We start from the raw sequence: 20,312 nt of genomic DNA on the forward strand, positions 1-20,312 counted from the left end.
TTAAAATACAATATATGAAAAGCATAAACCTAGAAGTATGTTCTGTCTCCAAACACAAATTAAGAATTAAAGAAATCAAATTGTCAGACTCTGTAATCTGCTTAGGAAAGCATAAATTGTTAATCAGGCTCCAGGCTACGATGCTTACGACCAACTTTAGCAAGAAGTCTGCCTGGAGGAGGAGAAGACTCGGCAGTCTGTTAACCCCAAGCCCTCTGGCTCTCTGGACACCATTGACAGAGTTCCCTTTGAAATGGACTTCTTTTAAATAAGTCAGTTATTAAAAATTAAGTTTTCAGCACAGGCTCGAAAAATTATATGTTCACTAGCATGAATGAGATGAAAGAAAATAAATCAGAAAAATGTTTCTTCGAGAGAACTATTTGTAACTGGCGGGTGATTTTCACCCATCAGGCAGTTCTTCCTGAGCCCGAATGCTGTGCTCGGTCACGTGTGCTGCCGTCGTTCTAAAACTCTGATCTTGTGACTGGAGAGCGATATTTCAAAGCCATTTTCTCATTTCCCCCCAACCTAGATTTATCTATTCCATAAAGCGTTTTCTATTTGTATCAGAAGGGCTTTTGCTGTGGAAAGAGTCAAATAATGAATTTCCCCAAAACTCTAGGCTGAATATCATCCCGAGGAACACTTGTCGATCAGATGGAACCTAAATTGGAAAGTCTGTGACAAGCACAGCATCTCCTTAGCATGCAGAACCTCGTGGCTGCTTCTCTGAATTGTTGAGTGGAACACAGTCCAAATTTCACTCCTGGCTTTAAAGTTCTTTTTCATAACATTGTGGATGTTAGCACACAGATTTTTAATTATTAAATAGGGAAACTTTGGCCCTTGTCTTTGGCGACTGGTAATTCTAATCAACCATGATGAAAAGATCTAACTCCACCTTTCAATAATTTCTTCTCTTTCACTAGATCACATGGGATTTAGCTACTTGAGAGAATTTTATTAAACCTCCATATTTAAATAAAGTCACTTTCCCCATTTAGTATCCTATTTGGGATAAATGGCCATTTTAGTCATCAGAATTCATGTTGCACACTGCCCTGCTGGGTATTCTTCTGTGGCCATCTCTGGAATGGTTTTATTATTTTTCAGGACAAAAAAGCGTATGTCCATCTAAATTCCGTTCAAATGATGGGAAGATTTTTGTTTGTCTGTTTGTTTTATAAACCACAGTGATCCTTTTAGAGATATTTAGGAGTATGGTATCCACAGTTGATACCCACTGGCAAAGGGGAAATCAGTTTTCTCCAAAGGATGGTCACTGGGCACGGACATTAACCACACCTCAGGGCAGGCCCCTTCCCTAGGAGAAACTGGTCAACACAATGCAAACTCAATGGTAATTTTGTAAACTCTTTGTTCCATTTTGCTTTGTTTAGTCATTTTTTTTGTCTTTCATTTGTTTTGAATTTCCTTTTTGCGTTTTTGAAGTGTCTATTTGCTCATGTGCTTCTTGTTTTTTGTTTGTGTCTGTTTTCTAAAGAGAGAGAGAAAGAACATAAGGACAAAGTTCGGTGAGGCAGAAGGTGGGGAGGATCTTGGGGGGAACTGGCGGAGGGGGAAACACAATTAAGACATATGGTATGAAAATGTCAGATGCAGAGCTCAGAGATGTGTCTGGCATGTTTGCGTTTCCTTCAAAGCCAGCTGACAGGTTGACCACTTTGCTTTCTACGGAGGTAGGATGTGCCGCCCAGCTGGTACTCTGGCATGTGGGGGCGATGGAGTAGAACCTCTTTTTCTCGAGGACAGTAACTGCCAGTGATCCTGCTTCCTCCAGCTAGTTAATCAGGGCCTGCTCCAAACATCCCTTGTTTTGATAAAAGGAGTGGAGGTATCAAAAGGTTCCCATGTAGAATTAATTCTTTATGAAACACTGGCAAAATCCCAACTAGGTACTTTTAAGCAAGCGGCTTAATTTGAGGATAATTGCTAGGAGATACAGTAGCTTGATGTGGTCCGCATTAGGCTTCATCAGCAACGTAGTAGTCATGGTGAGCTCTGTCATTTTGCATTGGTGATTTCTTAGTCTGACCACACACTGCTCTGATCAGTGTTGAATTAGTACATGTTGCTAAGGAGATCTCAGAATATTTCATTTGAATGTGAAATTGAACAGCTTTACACATTCTACAAGGTGGATGATAGATTAATAAAATTCATTTTTATTCTTGCAGTTTAAAGGATGATACACTTGCTTTCATGGATGAAAGCCATATTATCCCTGAGAGAATCATCACTTTTAAAAGTAAAACTGCATACATTAAGTACAAATCAACATTTTAGAGATTTTTTTGTTTGTCCAGAAGTATATGAAGTTTATTTTTATGGAGAAATGCATCTCTTTTATTATTTATTTGGTTAAGATGAGCTGTGTTTGCTCTTGCGTATTAGATTAGATATAAATTTAAAATTTGTCATTGCTTGCTAAATAATCCATTATACAATCAAGTAGGGAAATTAATTGTTTATGATACATTCTGGCCGTCATCTTGGAAAAGTACATTTTTAGAGGACATGTTTATATAGTCAAAGATCACTTTGGTTTTAAATATTATAATTAATATCTATAGGGCTTATTTTTCTTTTGAGACTAGAGATTGAACCTAAGGCTTTGTTCGTGCTGGACAAGTGTTCTACCACTGAGCTATATTCCCATGTATGTTGTAATTACAGGCCCCAAGGATACCTGTTGGTCCAGTGGTTTTGTATAGTTTGCCTTTTTTGCCTCTTCCATAATTACAAGTTGCCTTTGTTTTTTGCTCATCCATTTAAGAAGGAAGTGAACGAGGCCTCATTTTTCAATATGAAGACATTCATTATACAACCCATTGGTCATAAGGCTTTTGGATTTCATGGAACATTAACAGTTTTATTTTTTAAAAGGGGGAAGAGTTGACATTGAGTTGCTTGCCAGATTTTAATCATGCCAAGGTAAAACCCAGCATAATTTATCCATACATATACTCTCGTGAAAGAACTGACATTCGAACTTCAAAGGAAGGTCATCGTCTGAGTTTTTAATATAGAATAAATGGAGGTTTATGAAACACAGAAAATGTTGCCATTAATTTTCATATCTAATCACTAACCAGTAAATTTACTTTTGAAAGATGAACTCTTGACTTTGAATATCTGGAAGAGTCATTTATTTGGATAAGGATCATTCGAAACTGTCCTCAGGTTCTTACACACAAACCAAGTCTCAAAGTGCACCACCAACACCCAAACAGGAACAAAATTTTGAAGGAGATATTCAAAGTTTTCTTTGCAATAGAAGTTAAAAAATGTGTAAACACAGCAATCTAGACGAAGCCTTTATCTCTATTCTTATCGGTTCGTTGTCAAGCCTGCACCGCTATAAAATACAAACAACAATGCCGTAGCTGTATTTCCTCTTTAATTTTTAATGCAAGAATTAGGTAGAAATGACAAAGAGCAATGACATCCGGTGACTAGATATCAAGTTATCGAAGAGGGAGATTAAAGAAGAAAATGAATGTAGTACACCCACAGATAAGTCACACTGCAGCTCCCCGTTTATCAGTTATCTCATATGCAAATGGTTGGTATGGGATGAAGTCTCTGAGAACCTCTCATGCCGCACATTATCTGATTATATGTCTCATTATCAAACTTTCTTTGGAGGCTGGATGAACTACATGATGTTTTAAAAGTGGCAATAGGGAGAACAAAGGAGAATGGTGACCCTTCTGTCACATGCAGTGATCGAGGTGTTAAGAGCTCTTCCTCCCTCTCTCACTACTTTTCCCTTCCTTGGCTTTTTTTTTGGATTTGTGTGCATATGCATATGGAATTTTACTTTGAAAAGAATCCATTCAGAGCCAGGCCTTATGGTACATGGCTTCCATAATCCCGTCACTTGGGAAGTAGAGGCAGGAGGAAAAGGAGTTCAAGGCAGTCCTTCAGTACATGGGGATTTTGGGTCCAGGACTATACAAGACCTGCCCCCTCACTCATGCTAAGGTTATCGAGAGCAGATACGATATAGTGATAGTAATAAAGTAATGAAATTGTGGCTTTACAGGAAGCCAACAACTTCTTTTACACATCACACAGGGAAGGATATAAATCCATCCTATCAGTGTGAGTACGCTGGAGAGTGGAGGGCAACCTTGGATGTCATTACTGTGTCTGTTCACTGGGATCTGGGATCTGGGCCTTTCTGATTAGGCTCTGTTGGCTGGCCAGTGAGATCTAGGGATTGCATTGTCTCCTCCCCAGTGCTGGGATCATAGTCCAGACCCTGCATGGCTTTTTATATGGATGCTGACGCTGGAGATTGAACACGGGTCCTCATGGGTGTACAGCAAGCACTTTCCTGACCAAGTGACCATCCCAGTTCTATAAATACACTCTTACTCAGCATCCCAATCGCCGTGGGCATACTGTATTGTTATTGTTATGACTCGGGACTGATGTGCTTAGAGGTACTTACTATGAAGTCGGGTTGTTCCTTGGCATCAGGGAAGAGAATGGTTTCAGTTTTAGCTACTTTCTCAAAGTGCTTCCTCCATCAATGAAGCTATCTCTCATATTAGCTCAAATAGCCCACATCTGATTTTCACTGTTTAGAAGCTCTAATGTGTGATTACAAATGCAATCTAAAAATCGAGTAACCTAGAAACATTTTCCTTAGCCTTCAACTTTGCCTTCTTCTGGTCAAAATGATCCAATCATTCCCATGCCCTCTGCTGCTCAGGGTTTCCCAGAGAGAGAGTCACACTCACACCTCTAAGATATCGCAAGTGTTTGCTAACAGCACATTCATTAAGTGCTTGGCTCAAAGGGAAATTCCCTGGAAATTCAAACTAAGGCAGGGCTAAGTAAAGAGGAAACACATATTAGATTTCCCCTTTGATTTATGGAGTGATTGTTATGATGCAAAGCGCACATAAAACTGGGGAGCTGGCTCAGTGGCGGGCCTGCCTAGAGTATATGAGGCCTTAGGTTGAAACTCCAGTTCCAGGGGTTCTGAAGCTTTGTTTGCCCTCTGCAGGCACCAGGCATGCATGTGTTATACGCACATGCACAGAGGCTAAACAAACAGAACCAAAGCCCGCAAAATGGCTCCTGCCTGGAATTCTAAGCTCAAGGTAGGCTGAGTTGGGCTGTGAACCATCCTGGCCTACATAATGGATTCCAGTGTAACCTGGGCTACAGAGAGACATTCTGTCTCAAAAAAAAAAAAACAAACAAACAAACAAAAAAAAACAAAAACAAAAACAAAACCCAAATAAACAAACAAAAAACTCCAACTCACCAAACAAAACTAGAATAAAATGCTTAGGACATTGCATGACTTTATCGAAAAGTGCAGGAAAGCTTAGTTTGTCATTATTATTATTTAGACATATACAAATTCTGGACTCAGCAGCTGAGGAGATGATTCAATAGTTAAAGAGCATTTGTTACTGTGGCAGAGCACCTGAATTCAGTCCACATGGCCACTCACAGCCATCTGTAACTCCAGTTTTGTCCTTTGCAGGAACCAGGCGCGCATGCATTGCATACACACACACACACACACACACACACACACACACACACACCATTCAGATACATAAAATAAATAAATAAAAACTCTGAGCCTCTCTCTCTGTACGTGTTTAAATCTTCTTCATCATATGTATAAATAACAGTACTGTAGATTTAAAAGTCTTCCATGCCAAGTGTGGAGGTGTTGGGGGAGCTACCTCGGTAGGTTCGTCTTTCATTCACTCTACCATACAAATTGTTTTGTTTGTTTGTTTATTTGGTTTTTGTCTAAATCACTATTTTATACTTGGCTTGTAGGCCTCCAAAGAAGACAGAGTCACCTGTTTGACTTGTATGATAAGAAAGAGATGAGAAAGGAAAGAGCTAGTCTTTAAAGCATTAAGAAAAACGTTCTTGATTCTGATGACTATCTGACCACATTAAAACAATACTCATCTGTTAATTTATAGCCAAGCCATGATCATCTCTTTAGGTGGTAATTTCTAAAGGTTGATTTTCAGGTTTGCATTCCAGAGCAGAGACCAGCAGTGTGTATGAACACGCTAAGGGTGCAGTTGAGCTTGAAGTACCCTGCTTATGAGGAAGAAAGAGATCCCGTGTGAAACAGGCACGTTTTAGTCTGTTTTGATTCTTGTGTTCTAACAGACGTGGAATTCATCTCTTTCGGTTTCTGTCTTGGCCATGTCCCCAACTTAACTTTTCTTGGTGCCAGTTTTCATTACTGTGACTTATTAGGCTTCTTGACCATCTTTGGTCAGACCTACTTATTTAGGAAATTATAGAAAGACATAGTATACTCTCAAGTGGTGAGCTGTGAAGATAGATTAGACCCCATGGCAAGCTAGCATTATGATCTTCATCTTCAAAACTTGCTCTCTTCCATGAGAACACTGTATCTACTGGTAGAAGCTTTCGACCTGTGCTGCCAAATATTGCAAAATCAAATTTTAATAGTTGCATTGTGACTTAGATTAAACTCTTTTTATAAATCTCAGAAAGGTGGTCTGACTGCTAGAGAAATTGGGTACTCAACAGTGTTGATGCCAAGATAATAATGAGACGAGATGGGATGATTAGAGACTTCTGTGTGGATGGGAGACACAGCCCCCTGCACTCACATCTGTGGAACATTTATGAAGGTGCTCTCGAGGTAATCATCGTCCAGCAGGTGTTTTTACTGGAAGTCTTGGAAGTCCCCTGAACAGTCTAGTCTTGAACAGCTGGACTACTGGCTGAAGCTGCTTCCCTCAGGCCAAACTGTTTTTGGCTTAACCAATCTGAGTGTTTCTCATCTCGTAAGTGAACCAACTTTCTGAAAGAGTACGTACACGTTCTCTCAGGCTCCTTCGGTTCCTCCTCTGGGGTTAATACTGATCCAAGGACTATATTCACCTAGTTCAATAGGGAAAATCGGAAGTTTCTCATAGGACTGCTTTGAAAATAGGAGCCTTTACACTAAAGAGGAACTTTTAAAATTATAGGCAAATTCATTTTTACAAGAGCAAGTTCAAACAAAAGCATTATGGTTGATATCCAAGAATGTGTCCAAATCTCCCATTTATCTTAAAATTAAGATAGACATTCCTATGGAAAGTAAAACAAGATCAACCTACATTTCTGCATTTCTTCCCTGGTTTGTAGAACATTTTCACTAATGGGCCCTCTCCCCCTCTCCCTCTCCTCTCTCCCTCTCTCTCTCTTTGCCTCCACTATCTCTCTCCCTCCCCCTTTCTCTTCCTCTCTCCCTGGTGTGCATACATGTTTAACTTTCTTTTAACTTTTCTTTTTGTCTGCAACTTCCATAATGTTCTGGAATCTTTGTATTAAGGAAACACTATTCAGGAATAAGTGGAGTTTGATTATCTACATCCTCCCCTTTTTGTGAATCAAGTGAGGTAGGCTCAGTAGACACTGGTTAGGTCCAGACAGTATTGCCTTTTATTTTATAAACGAGACCCCGACTCTGCCAGATTCTGGTGAACAGCTGCGGTGACTAAGCAGGGACAAGGGCACTGGCTTCTGCAGGGTCTTATCTCATTTGCAGCACATTTCAAACTTCAGAACCGATTTTTCCATTGGAAGTCGGAAGCTGAAGACTGTCAGCAGAAAAGGCTTATTCACTCTCCAGAACTTATCTTACTCCGAGTTCCAGGCGGAGCGTTTAAAGGGGGAGGTTATCTAGGGCTGGTGAGATGGCTCAGTGGGTAAAGGCACTTGCTGCCAAGCCTCATAACTTGGGTTTGATCCTGGAAATCCACATGGTGGAAGCAGAGAACCTACTCCTGCAAGTTGTCTGGGTTCCACACAGGTGCTGTGGCATGTGCGTATTGGCGTTCTCTCTCTCTCTCTCTCTCTTTCTCTCTCTCTCTCTCTCTCTCTCTCTCTCTCACACACACACACACACACACACACACACTCACACACGCAAATAAAAGAAAAAATGTAATAAATATTTTTCCAAAAGAGGCTACCTAGAACCTAGAGAATAATTATGACACATAACAATCAGAACAGGGGCAACATGTGTATCTTACCTGCCTTAGCAAATATGCTTATTTGAATGGGAACTTCTTACCGTTAGACACCTCTATTTCAGCACAAAGCAGCTTTTTTTTTCTTCAAACAGTTCTTTAGAGGCAAGAGTCTTTACTAGTTGGAATCATAACTAAAAGCTCCTTCTTCATAGTTGGTAAGATGATATTTAGGAAGCAGAGCCTTGACAAGATTCTAGAAAAATGTATAAGGAAACTCTTGGATGATTTTGATCGTGGTATGCTCATGATTAATTGGCCATTGCTTTGATTTGGAACCGTATGTAGACTTTTGAAGAAGACCAAAGGTCTACATACTTAGAAAATTATGAAAATATGTCAGAAGTTCCTTAAATGAAGGGAACTATAGAAATGGCAGATAATGGTTTTGGTATGAGACAAGTATTAAGATTTTGCTAACATCTATGAAGAAAAAGCAGAGCGGATCTTATTATCCTGTGTTGCAACTGAACTGCATGGCAGAGGCCTGGAGTGGTCCACTGTAGGTCCCTACCAATTAAATAGGAAAGTTGCGGTAGCCAGAAATATGAAGCCCTAATAATACATTGCCATCCCCGACTACAAAGCAAGGAGAGCCAGAAAGGGAGCCCACACAGAAATTCCCAAGGAAGGTGGGTGCTTTCCACTGTTTATCTCTGTTTTTATCCTTGGATGGGGCAGCCATCCCATTACCACTAATGAGACCTGCCGAAGCCACTGTCCTAACTTGTTGCTTCAGAAAAGGATCACATGTGATCCCTCACAATGTGATTTCTAGAAATGCCAGCGGCTGACCAGCATCTCAGGCATTCTGCAGGGCAGTTTGGTCCCCGAGAGAAGAGGATGCTTCACGGCAAGTTTGTCCTCGCCAAGCTGAGGGAAGTGGCGGTTGTGGGAGGTAAGGCACAGGTGTTTGAATAGTCGACAACTTGAAAGAAAATGCTTTCGTTCCACATACTGTCTTTGCAGAGTTAGCACTGAGAAATGTAACTGCAATAAATTGACATAAAAACCAACCAGGAGAGAGACTAGAAATCCCCCTGGACACACCAGACTGTCACTTCCTCCTAATGGCAGCGAAAGATAATTGTGGACAAATGCACTGGAGTTACATCATTGCATTTTTCTCTCGGCAATGTGCTTGTATTTGTTGAAGAAATTGATCACTTCCTCTGCTTCCAAAGGATGGCACAAGCCATGAGACCAGGGAGAAAAAGGTCTACTCTTTATTTCACCCCAACACTTGGTTAATTAGAACATATTGAAGAGAAAAGGGGGGGGGCACTGAGGCACAGTTCTCTGTTGAATTTCTTCTAAGTTTTTTTTGCTGCATTGAAAATATGGCACCTGGCATGCACTTTGCCCTCTTCATGACATCATGAAGCTTTATCATATTCCCTTTTTGGTCACAACTGGCTTTTGGATTCTCCAGAATCCCAACACAGAGTCACATGCAAATGCTCACACACAAAGGACTGTGCTCAAACTAGATGGGAGGCGTTTGTCACTCCAACCCCCCCCCCCCCCCCCCCGCCCCCGCACTCCCCTAAAGCAGAAAGAATCCTGAGGGTTTTCCATTGTTAGGTAAAACTGTCTGCAAGAAGGAAAATAAGCCAGCTTTGGCAATCCTTCACAAGGCTGTTACTCATTCTCTGAGGAGTTGACGGTTAACTAGCCAGATCTCTCTCTCTGGCTCCGTCAGCGTCGTAGGAGGGGTCTGCAACCCCTGAATTATTAACCACTAGGAAAGCTCACAGTTAACATCCATCTCCCACCCCAGGCACACTGTCAAAGGAAATCTCTTTTCTGGTCCACAGCGTGTGACTTCAGCAAGTGAAAGTGAAGAGACACAGGCTGATACAGCTTGCAGTGACTGTCGTAGGAAAGTGTCATCATAGGGGGAAAAACGAGTGGGAGAGGGAAATGTGTGAATGTTCCACATGATTAAACTTCTTGGTTCTTGAATGTTCTCAGTAGCAGTTTAGTTAGGCGGCCAGCCTCTTGCAAACACAGAGACCTGCAAGTAGCGTCCCATAAAATATGGATTTTATTGCAGCAGCGACAACATTTCTCAGTACCACGTTGACCTCGCCAGCATCTCCATCTCGAGATGGACTGTAACTCTTGGCAGGCGAATAACTACGGAGGAAGTGACCCTAGCTTTGCTGCAGTGTAGGATGCTGCTCTAACCGCCTTCATTAAATTCCACACGAACGCAGCGGGAATTTCGCTCTCGCATTTGACACCTAAAATCAGGCGCACCAAGGTGTGTTCTCCAAACAGTCGGAGGAAGAAGGCATTCTCCCCCAGACGTGTGTGAGTGCGTGTGTGCGTGTGTGCGTGTGTGTACAGCCATGGAAGAGCATCCACGAGTGGCGTCTCCATATGACTTTTCCCTGGACAGTGTGATCCATTTTCGAAGTCCAGTGTCGGACTTGCCTTGCAACCTAAGCATTTCTGTCCTATAGAAGCCTGCAGGCATTGCTCCGAACATGCAAGCTAACAGTTTTCTTTAGCTCATTCTCCAGCCAAACCATCTCTGTAAGTTTTCCTTATTGGGAGCATTCCAGACTTTTCAGACTACCTGAATTAATTTCTGCGTTACCCTCAAAGCCAAAGAACGTAACTCAGCCCAAGCAGACAACACACAGACCTTTGTATTGTTGGGTGGGTGGAAATAAATCAATCCCCAAACGGTTCCACCGCTCCTGCACGCACTAGCGCCCTTGGTAATTGACCAGCCAACTTTGCAAAGCTGGAGCTCGCTCGGCAGGCCGCCTCTGCCAGCCCCATGGAGAGGACGTCGCAGCTTCCTCTAGTCTGCTCTGTTCCCTGACACCCCCCCCCCCCCCAAACCCCTAGGCGGCTCGGTCTTACCAGGCGGCGGAGGAGCGGCGCCCAGGCTCCCCGGGAAGCGGCGCCGGTCCTGAGCAGGGGCAGCAGCGCCACCAACGCAGCCCGACCCGCGCGCCCGCCCGCACTCCAGCTCGCGGCTGAGCATCCCTCCCAACTCCGCGCACAGCACACACCCGGCGCAGAGCCGCTCTCTTTCCCTGATTGGCTTCCATCAACACTACAGAATTAAAGCTATGTATATATAAAGAAGAAAGAAAAGGAAAGAAAGAGAGAAAACGCACGCACCAGCTCCGGCATTACCAACAGAGACCGAACCCACCTCTGCTCGCCTTCCGGATCCTGGGGACACCCTGCAACTAGCCCAGGATGTTCTTGCCTCCGCCACGGTTGCCGGTTCTGTGCTTCTTGCTGCTGTGGCTGGAACTGCAGCTCTCGGGATGGGAAGGTTATGGCTCGGGAGAGCTGGCTCTTGTGGGCACACACTGATTTGCAAGTGAATGAAGTGGGAGGGAGCAAAGAGAGGAGGACTTTGTTACAGAGGCCCAGTGCCTGCCCCCGCCCGCCCCCTCCCCTTGACAGAATGACTCCCAGTGTTTGAAGTCCGGAGCAGTTCGCTCTCTGGAACACTCCTGCAGCCCCAGGCTTTCCCTTCCTCTTTTTTCTTATATTTTTTTTTGGGGGGGTGGGGATAGGGGATGGGTGGGGGACGGCTTAAGACATACTGAGAACTTGTGTGACTCTATCTGATCTTTCTTTTATGCTATCAAAATGCACCGTGTTCAATTACCAGCAACGGTCGGATGTTCTTTTCTAATAGACCAGGCAATTAAGATTCCCGGGGACACGGTACCTCGTGGCGCTGTGGGCCAGTTTTGGGAGATAGCACGCACAACATGCACGCGAATAAAATAACCCTGGTCTCCTAAGGTAACAATACCGACGGCTGTTCTTTACAGCATAAACAGACGCGAGCAGCCGGATTCATGAATGTCTTTGCTTCTCTCATTTCAAAAACACACGAACACACGGGTCTTTTTTTTTTTTTTTTTTTTTTTTTTTTTTTTTTTTTTTGCTTCGGAGCTCTGGTGCTGTTTTGGAGAGGATAATTCCAGAGTGCTGTAGCATGAAGCCTTATGCCCCCGAGAGTGGAGAAACGGTTCAAATCCAAACCCCTCAGTCTCACCAATGTCTTCATGGATGGTCCATCACTCTAAATAAGGTGATACCAGGATACACTGTACTTACAGATTAGGGTTATGTTGGTATTTAAAACTCGTTTAATGTTTTGCGATCTTTCTGGGAAGTTCCTGAAGTAAGATAACGTCTATGCTCAACTCCTCGGTACACATAGCTATCTTGAACGGCTAGCCTTATACTTGCCAAGAAACGACTTGTACTATGAAAGGACTAAGCTGCGGAAATCTTAGCTACGTCAAAGCATTGTTAAAGGGGAATCATGACTTTTCTGCCTGGAAGATGTAGACATGTTGCAGCCAGGCACTGTTGGATTAAGAAAATTAAATTTAATTACCACAATGGCTTCACCCCGGGTCAGTCACATCCCAAGCCAGCTGTTTGTGCATTGCTACAAGCTCTCAGCAAGGTTTTCTTTGCCTTGTGCTCTAAAGACATTCCAGCCACTTGGCTTCTGAGTGATTTAACTAGCTAGAGGTTGGTCTTCTTCCCAAGAGAGCTCTTACTAGAAAATCTTTTGTGTCCTTAATAGAAGTTCAGGCATTTTAATGAAGCCCAAATCAAAGTGTTTCTTCCAGGCAGCCGGTGCTTCAAAGAGTTGTATGTGCAATGGTCTTAGCACAGATGTTCTGCACATGGATGGTGGAAAGACTTGAAAAGACATCCCTGTGAAGGAGAGCTGCTTTCGGTTTGCAGACAGGAGGCTGAACATGTTCCCTTCATGTGGCCATTTGAACTGCAGCGGAGCAGGGCGAAGGGAGCAGACAGCAGCTTCACATACAGTCACCCCTCAGGTTGCATGTCTCTTAATTTGAAAGACTACCTTGGTACGCCTGTATAGTCCTTTCCAGCTCCCAAAGTATTCTTAGAGACCGTTTGATGTGATTCTTTTGTCAATATGATGTGATTATTTTTTTCTGCCGAAAAAGACAGAGGAGATAGGTTGATAAAGGCACAGAAGAGGTTAAGAACTGTGCCGAAGGTAATAAAACTAGGAAGAATAAGAATAAATCCTGGATGTGTATATGCCTATCAGGGTGTCCACAAAGTATGTAGGCATATATGATTTAGTAGTATGTGTGACAAAATAAGGGAACATATGCAAGTATGTTAATAAAAACACATTGTGTAAGAGTGCCTCTAGCAGACAGATGTATAAATTAACTGATTTTTTGCTATAGGAAGGGTGTTAGTGAGGAAGATTTTCTATCCATCGAACCAGTTAATATCTCACAAAGGAAATCTCTTAATTATTTTTGATGTATTACCCTTCAAACTCCATTAGCTACACATTAAGGGTGGTTAAAACAACCTCATTTTATTAAGAGTGGACAATCAGCTTGCTCCCGAGCAGTTTCATGTGGCAGCATTAAGTGACTTTAAAGAGTTTGTAACCCCAGGATATCACACTAAAGGACTTTATGGGATTCCTGGAACTTCCTACTGACATTTACCACAATGAACTATTAATGTTCAATTATGATATTGATAAAAATACCCAGGATTATTTCATCCTTCTTTCAGAGGTGAGGCAGTGGACAGAGCATTGCTCAGTGCTGCTAAGTCCTGCTGTAAGTTGCTCCTTGGCACCCTGGAACACCATGACAAGTCATTGAGTTCGTTCAGAAAGTGCTGAACTAATGTGTCAATCCTTATCATCACATGGGATTTTGTAATGAGCCCACGAGGGCAATCCTGTAGGGTCTCTGGAAAGGCCTAGATGCAGGTGTTGAGGAGGCATCAGCCTTCTGCTTTGAGTTATTTTCCCTCCTTCCCTTCTGCTGTTGCTTCGTCCTTCTTCACACTTGCCCTCTCTGCCCCTCAGTCCACAAGACAAACAGCACCACCCATGGCTTAGTCCAGAAGCTTCCCTGCTAGAAAGGCGAGACAAGTTTCTTTCTTTGTCTCCCCTCCCCATTTAACTCATTGAGAATAGCTTTGATTGGTCAGGCTCCTCCAAGGATGGGTAGCGAACTGGAACTGGGAAGGGAGTAGAGGGCACATTCATGAAGGCTGCCCTGGTTATTCTAGGAACAACATCAGCAGACACACTGAAGGCGTGTCCTTGGAGGTCGGGAAGACAAATTATGAGAGCTCTCACTTGCCATGTGACCCTCTTTTCTTTAGTAGGATGGTGACCTTGAAATGGTGCCAGGGCATGTCATTGTTTTATATGTATGTACATGGCAGCCAACGTTACATTACCTCTCCCAACTTTTTGTGGTAAAGTTTCAGTTAAAAAAAAAAAAAGGCTCTCCTTCAGAGATCATGACTAGGGTTAGTGTCTTTTGTGGAGGCAAGCCAGAAATCAGTGTCAGGTACCTTCCTTTATTGCTTTCCACTTTAAGTATTTATTTTTGAGACAATGCGTTCTACTGAATGTGAAGCTCAAAGGTTGACTAGCCTGGCTGGCCTGTCTCTGTCCCTTAGCATTGAGACAACTGGTATACCACATGGATTCTGAGGATCTGAACTTAGATTCTCATGCTTTACCCACTGACCCATCTCCTCAGCCCAGGATGTGAATATTGATGAAGAATATTCTGGTTTTTCCTAAGTCTGTCTTCAGGTGACTAACAGACTATCTTATACTTATAAAAGGGATACATATAAATAAGTAGTCACGAGGGTTGAAGTGATGGTTCAGTGGCTAGGAGCACCAACTATTCTTGCAGAGGACTCGGCCTTGACTCTCATCACCACATGCTGACTTACAAGTGTCTGTAGCTCCAACTGCAGGGAATCTGACACTTGGATGTGAAAATGTACCCTTCGTGTGCTACTACTGGGAAAAGCACGCGTTTGCATTGCTTATGGCTTCATCATTACATGAACACTAGTGAAGAGAGTTCACTGAGGCACAAACGTGCTTCCCCCACATCTGCTTTGTATGTTTGAGTGCACATGCGCTCCAGTGTGTCAGCGAAAGCCAGTGGCATGATTAAAAGGGTGGGAGGGACCTTCGGTGACTTCTAAGTGCTACTGAAGCGAAACAAAGGAGACAGGAACTCTCCATGGAATTTCTGTTTTTGGAAGCACCCTAGACATCTCAATATGAGCTCAAACAAAGCCATACAAACTGCATGCGCTTCAATAGGACCCCAGCCCTGGGAGAGCTTCCAAAGTGGGTTGGATCCCTGGTTGCATTAAGATAGTTCCCTCTTGATCATTGTATCTGACTCATTACTACAGGTAGATTACAGCAAGTCAAGAGACTTCCCAATGAGATAAATGCACAGCAGCAAATGCCATTGACCTACACAAGATATTTTTAATACTCTTGGCATTTCAAGATAGATAGAATGAACTTATTTCTTCTTCTTCTTCTTTTTTACATTTTATTCACTGCCCTGTTGTAGAATATAAATGAATCTGTTCATATAAGTACAACTCAAGTTTGATGGACTGGTAGCTAAAATTGTACTGTAACAGTGACTATTAGGAAGAAATTAAACATGCTAGCATGTTCTTTTACTTTAATATTGTTTGTAGTATTGCGGATCAAACTCAGAGCCTTTGTAGGTTCTAGGCAGGAGCTCTGCCTCTTTTTGTTTGTTTGTTTGAGATAAGAATTTCTCTGTGTAGCCCTGGCTGCCCAGGAACCCAGTAGATCAGGCTAGCCTTGCACTAAGAGAACCACTTGCCTCTGCCTCCCAAGTGCTGGGATTAAAGGCATGCACCACCAACACTTAGCTTAGTATGTTCTTTTAAATAAGTGATAGATACCAAAATAAACACAAAATTCCTCCAAAAAGGAAAAAAAATAATTTTCCTCTCACACCAACCACCTCCCAATTTTAGAAACACTTGATTAGGAAGAATGACAGGCTGAAGTGGGGGAAGACAATATAATAGCATATGTTCAAAAATATTTTGGGATTTTATAGATAGTGAGAACATCAAATTTCACAGTGTATCATGGCTGTCAAAAAGAAGACAAAGATGAAGATGAGAGAATGAAAAAAGGCAAATTATTAAAAGTATAAGAACTTTGTCTGGAGTAGACCCATGCTCACCTTGTCCTTCATGCCCATTTAGGTAGCATACTTAGATTCCTTTCTCTTCTTGGTTTCATATCTTCTCTTGTACATACTAAGGCACTCTTGGTGCTCTGGCTAGACTTCATTATTTACATATTGTTTCATCTGCTATTTATATTTACATTGAATTTTCGAAGTTACAGCATATGTTTGTTTTAGTTATCATTTTATCTCTGATGCTAGAGAAAATGTTTGGTGCTTGTATGAACGAATAAGCAGAAATTCAGATGAATGAGGGTGAATTCAGTGGATGGAAAGTGGAGATGGATTTGAGATCGTGGTTATGAGTTAACGGCAATGAGACAGAAAAAGAGAAGATTTCTGTCCTTGGAGGATTGCCCTATGGAATAATTAGATTGGCTTTTTCTTTTTCTTTCCTTTTCTTCCACTGCCAGGGATTGAACCCATGGCCTCACACATGTTAGACAAGCCCTTTATCATTGAATTATATCCCCAGCCTTCAGACTGGTTTTACTGTGTCAGAAGTTTCAGCCACTAGACAATGTCACATTTTGTTATTTCACAACACCCATACTTCGACATTTCGACCTCACTGAAATGTCTGTATGTGCATGTGCCTGTGATAGCTGATATGCTAAGAAAGTATGACATCATGGTATAATTGGCTGGTCCTTTTTTTTTTTCCCCTCCGTGACACATAAAATAATGACACCGCTTCCTACCACTGGCATCTTAGATCTGATGAAATAATGAAAGTGCATGCTTGATTTTAGCTCAACTTACAGAAGGACTTTCATATTTTCTGGAGTTCGAGATGAGAAACGCTGGCAGCTTTGGGCAGAGCTGAGTCCTACCCCTGAAGGCATTTGTCATGATCGGGTGGACCCTTGTCATGAATTCTGCACGTCTTTATCAAACATGGCATCAATGAATGTACACACAAACTTTTGTTTTCAGGTGCAAAAACAAGTATTAGCCATGTCAAAACCAACGCCATCACTTCATAGAGTTAAAGGGACTGGACACGAATGATGCCCACTTCTTACGCGTAAACGGTTTGCATCCATTGTGGCTTAAAGGCCAGATAATGGGCACATCAATATTTTGATAAGAATAATAGCATGCACTGGATTCATAGGGTGTGCCAGGAACCTGTCCTTTTTTATTTTTAATTTTATGTGTGTGTATTGCGTGTGTACATGGCAGTGCAAGTTCTCATGGAGTCCAGAAGAGAGTATCAAATGCTGAGGAGATGGAGTTACCAGCACTTACAGGTCACCCAGGGTGGGTGCTGGGAACCAAACTGAGATCCTCTACAGGAGCAGCGAGCTCTCTCAGCTGCAGACTCATCTCTCTAGTCCACCAGGCCCTCATTTTTTTTTTATGTAGATGATCTTATTTAGTCATCCTGACAATCTGTGCGCAAGTTATCGTTACATCCTCATTTGCAGATCAGGGAAGTGAGGGATGGGAGGCAGTTTGCTTAAGGTCACGCAAGGTAACGGCTTGCAGCTGAGATGCAAGCACACACTTTGAAGCGAGCTCCTGCAGGTGCTTTCAGACCTACAGAACCTACTGCAGAGATTATGTGCCATGATGTGAAAATTAGACCCTGCCATGGTCTGAAATGCCTGATTCTCAGATAAACATGTTTGGAGTGTTACACGACCATCTTCTGTATTATTTGCCACAAAAAAATCTGGATAATCGTTTCAGTTTTTCTCTAATGGATTTATTTCCAAACCCTATTTTTGCTGTCCAAAAAAATTTATATCCAAACCATATTTTTTGCTAAATTTAAGGGCCAGTGAATAAGCACCATAGCTTTTTCTTTCAAATCAAGAAAATATAGCTTTATTTTGTGTTTGATGTCTACTACTGGCTTCCAGCGTTTCCTAACTAAGGATTCCCTAAAACTGAGAAAATTCAGTGTGTGTTCATTTCCTTTCCTTTTAAACAGCATTAGAATCCATTTTTGACCTCTATTTTCCATTGACTGTGTATGTTTGACCATCTACAAAAGTGTACTGACCCTCACTTGCTTTCCGACAGAGCTGCTTCTGAGCACTTCTTGACTTTTGGGGGATGTCTTGATTCCTCAGGAAGGAATCCTTCCTAGAGGATCAGAAAGAGCTCTAAGTCACAGCTGAGGTCTTCTCTATACCCCTTGAAAATCTACTTAAAATTCTAGTGCATGGGTCTGTTCCCCTGGAGGCACAACGCATACATTTTTTTTTTTTTTTGGTTCCTGTCCTGGAACTAGCTCTTGTAGACCAGGCTGGCCTCGAACTCACAGAGATCCGCCTGCCTCTGCCTCCCGAGTGCTGGGATTAAAGGCATGCGCCACCACTGCCTGGCCTTATTTGGGTTACTTAGAGGGAGTCTGGGTGACAGGTTAGTTACAGGAGAGATGGATCAAAGACAGCTACATCACTAAAAGCCTGGCCCAGCATGAGTGGCAGCTCACCAAAGCTGGAGCCCTGGAGCACTGCAGGACTTCCTGGCAGTGGAACAGGCCTTAGGATCCCCTGAAGACAAGCTGCCTGCTCCCAGCTTTCTCCATTCGCATCTGTTTACTGCTTTCATAACTTTGGGGAGGGTCCCTCATGAATCTTTTGGCGGGGGGTGGGGTGGGGGGGGGTGGGGGGTTGGGGGGTGGGGGGGGTGGGGGGGTAGGGGGGCGGGGGGGGGGGTGTCAGCTTTTCCAGACATGCAAAGTTTGTTTACTCTTTTACTCTCTGATTCTTTAGAGTCTTCCCAGTTCATTCCTAGAGGAAACTGTTTCATATAAAAAATTCTTCTAGGATTAAGGAGAAAATAGAAATCCTTTTGAGTATTAACCGATAAAGAACATGGTAAAGGTCTTACATGCAATTCTTAGGACTTATCCAGAGGCCGTATGTTAAACATAGAAACAAACCTTTTGCTGTACTGACGACTTGCTAAAAAGATTGTGTCTTTCTGGCCAAGTCTTCATCCTTTTTTTCCATTTTCCTTACCTGTAAAACAAAGAATGCAGTGGCCTAAAGTTTTCACTCTTGCGGTTGTTGATTGCAGCTTATCTGTACTTGTTATTCTTCATATGGCCACTAGGGGGACAAAGGCAAGTTCTTTCTCCTCACACTGCTGCTGCCCATTACTGATTCAGAACGATAGTCCGGGAGAACAACTGCAAGCAAAGCCGATTTTTGTTAATGAGACAGTGAGTGTCTTAAAATGGCTTTTTATTAACTGCTATTAAACTGTGATATGACCTGGCACCTCTGCGAAATTTGAGGATTTGAGGAAAGTGATTATTCCTATCTCTTTGACCAGTGGAGTCTTTGGAAAGCACAGTCATGTATCTCCAAGAGAATTACCAAGGGGGAAGAGTTCAGAAAGCCACTAAGAATCCTGGCAGGCAGGACTCGTTAAGGGATGTCACAAACCGCAGGGCTTTAAGAATGGAGAGAAATAAGGGATTATGCTCCTTTCAGAAGACATGGGTTGCCAACTAAAAAGCTCCATTGTTACATGCGGGAAACATCCCTTCATGTTGTTGGCTGTCCTAGAGACACCACCCACAAATAGTTGCTCACCAGAACTTTATGGTAAAATCCTTTTGCAGCAGATACCACATACTTTGTTCAAAAGACATGGAGAAATCAAGTTCATACTGACTGGGAAGCTCCCTCCACACTGGCTAGTACCCCGAAAGGGCTAAGGAGGCTGCTGGGGGTCAGAAACCATCAATAACCTTACTCAACTGCGACCCCGCCCCCAAGCACTATAAAAGCTAGCCAAATATGCTTATCTGTCCAAGAGTGGGACAAGTGTCATGGGAGTAACCAGCTGCTTGCTGACTGGATTTAGAGCCCATTCCTTAGGAGGAAGCACTTGCCCAGACTGTAAATCTGCCCAAGAACGTATGGCTGGGGGCACACATAGTTCCCAGGGTTGAATCTACTGAATCTACTACTATTCTTTTGCTAAATAGACACAGTATCAATCTGACCTCTAAATCCGTATCTCTATGCTTGTAGATCGGTACAACTCTCAGACCCTCCAGAAGCATTTTCTTTGCACAGCGGATGGTGCTTAGCGCAGAAACTCAAATGGGGCACAGGGCAGAGAGTAAGTTCCTATGGGGTTATCAGCCGCAGATGGGCCATTGAGGAAAAGGAGGCGGAACGATTTTAAGAGCCAG

The 20,312-nt window shown here is 42.7% G+C and overlaps 1 protein-coding gene across 4 annotated transcripts in view; it reads right to left on the reverse strand.

Moving 5' to 3' along the window:
- Cdh6 (cadherin 6) overlaps positions 1-11,772 on the reverse strand; it is a 135,299-nt gene extending 123,527 nt beyond the window's left edge. For 2 of the 4 annotated variants that reach the window (XM_041632102.1, XM_041632105.1), the window contains exon 1: positions 11,251-11,569. The gene's annotated coding sequence lies outside the window, so the exon portion shown is untranslated. Of the gene's footprint in view, positions 1-10,952; positions 11,101-11,250; positions 11,570-11,718 lie in introns of those variants that run through there. The other 2 variants (XM_041632103.1, XM_041632104.1) reach the window with 2 other exon arrangements.
- Positions 11,773-20,312: the final 8,540 nt, after the last annotated feature.

Source organism: Microtus oregoni, unplaced genomic scaffold (assembly GCF_018167655.1).
Source record: "Microtus oregoni isolate MIOR12 unplaced genomic scaffold, Mior012 000040F_ref0000088, whole genome shotgun sequence".
Taxonomy (NCBI): Eukaryota; Metazoa; Chordata; class Mammalia; order Rodentia; family Cricetidae; genus Microtus; species Microtus oregoni.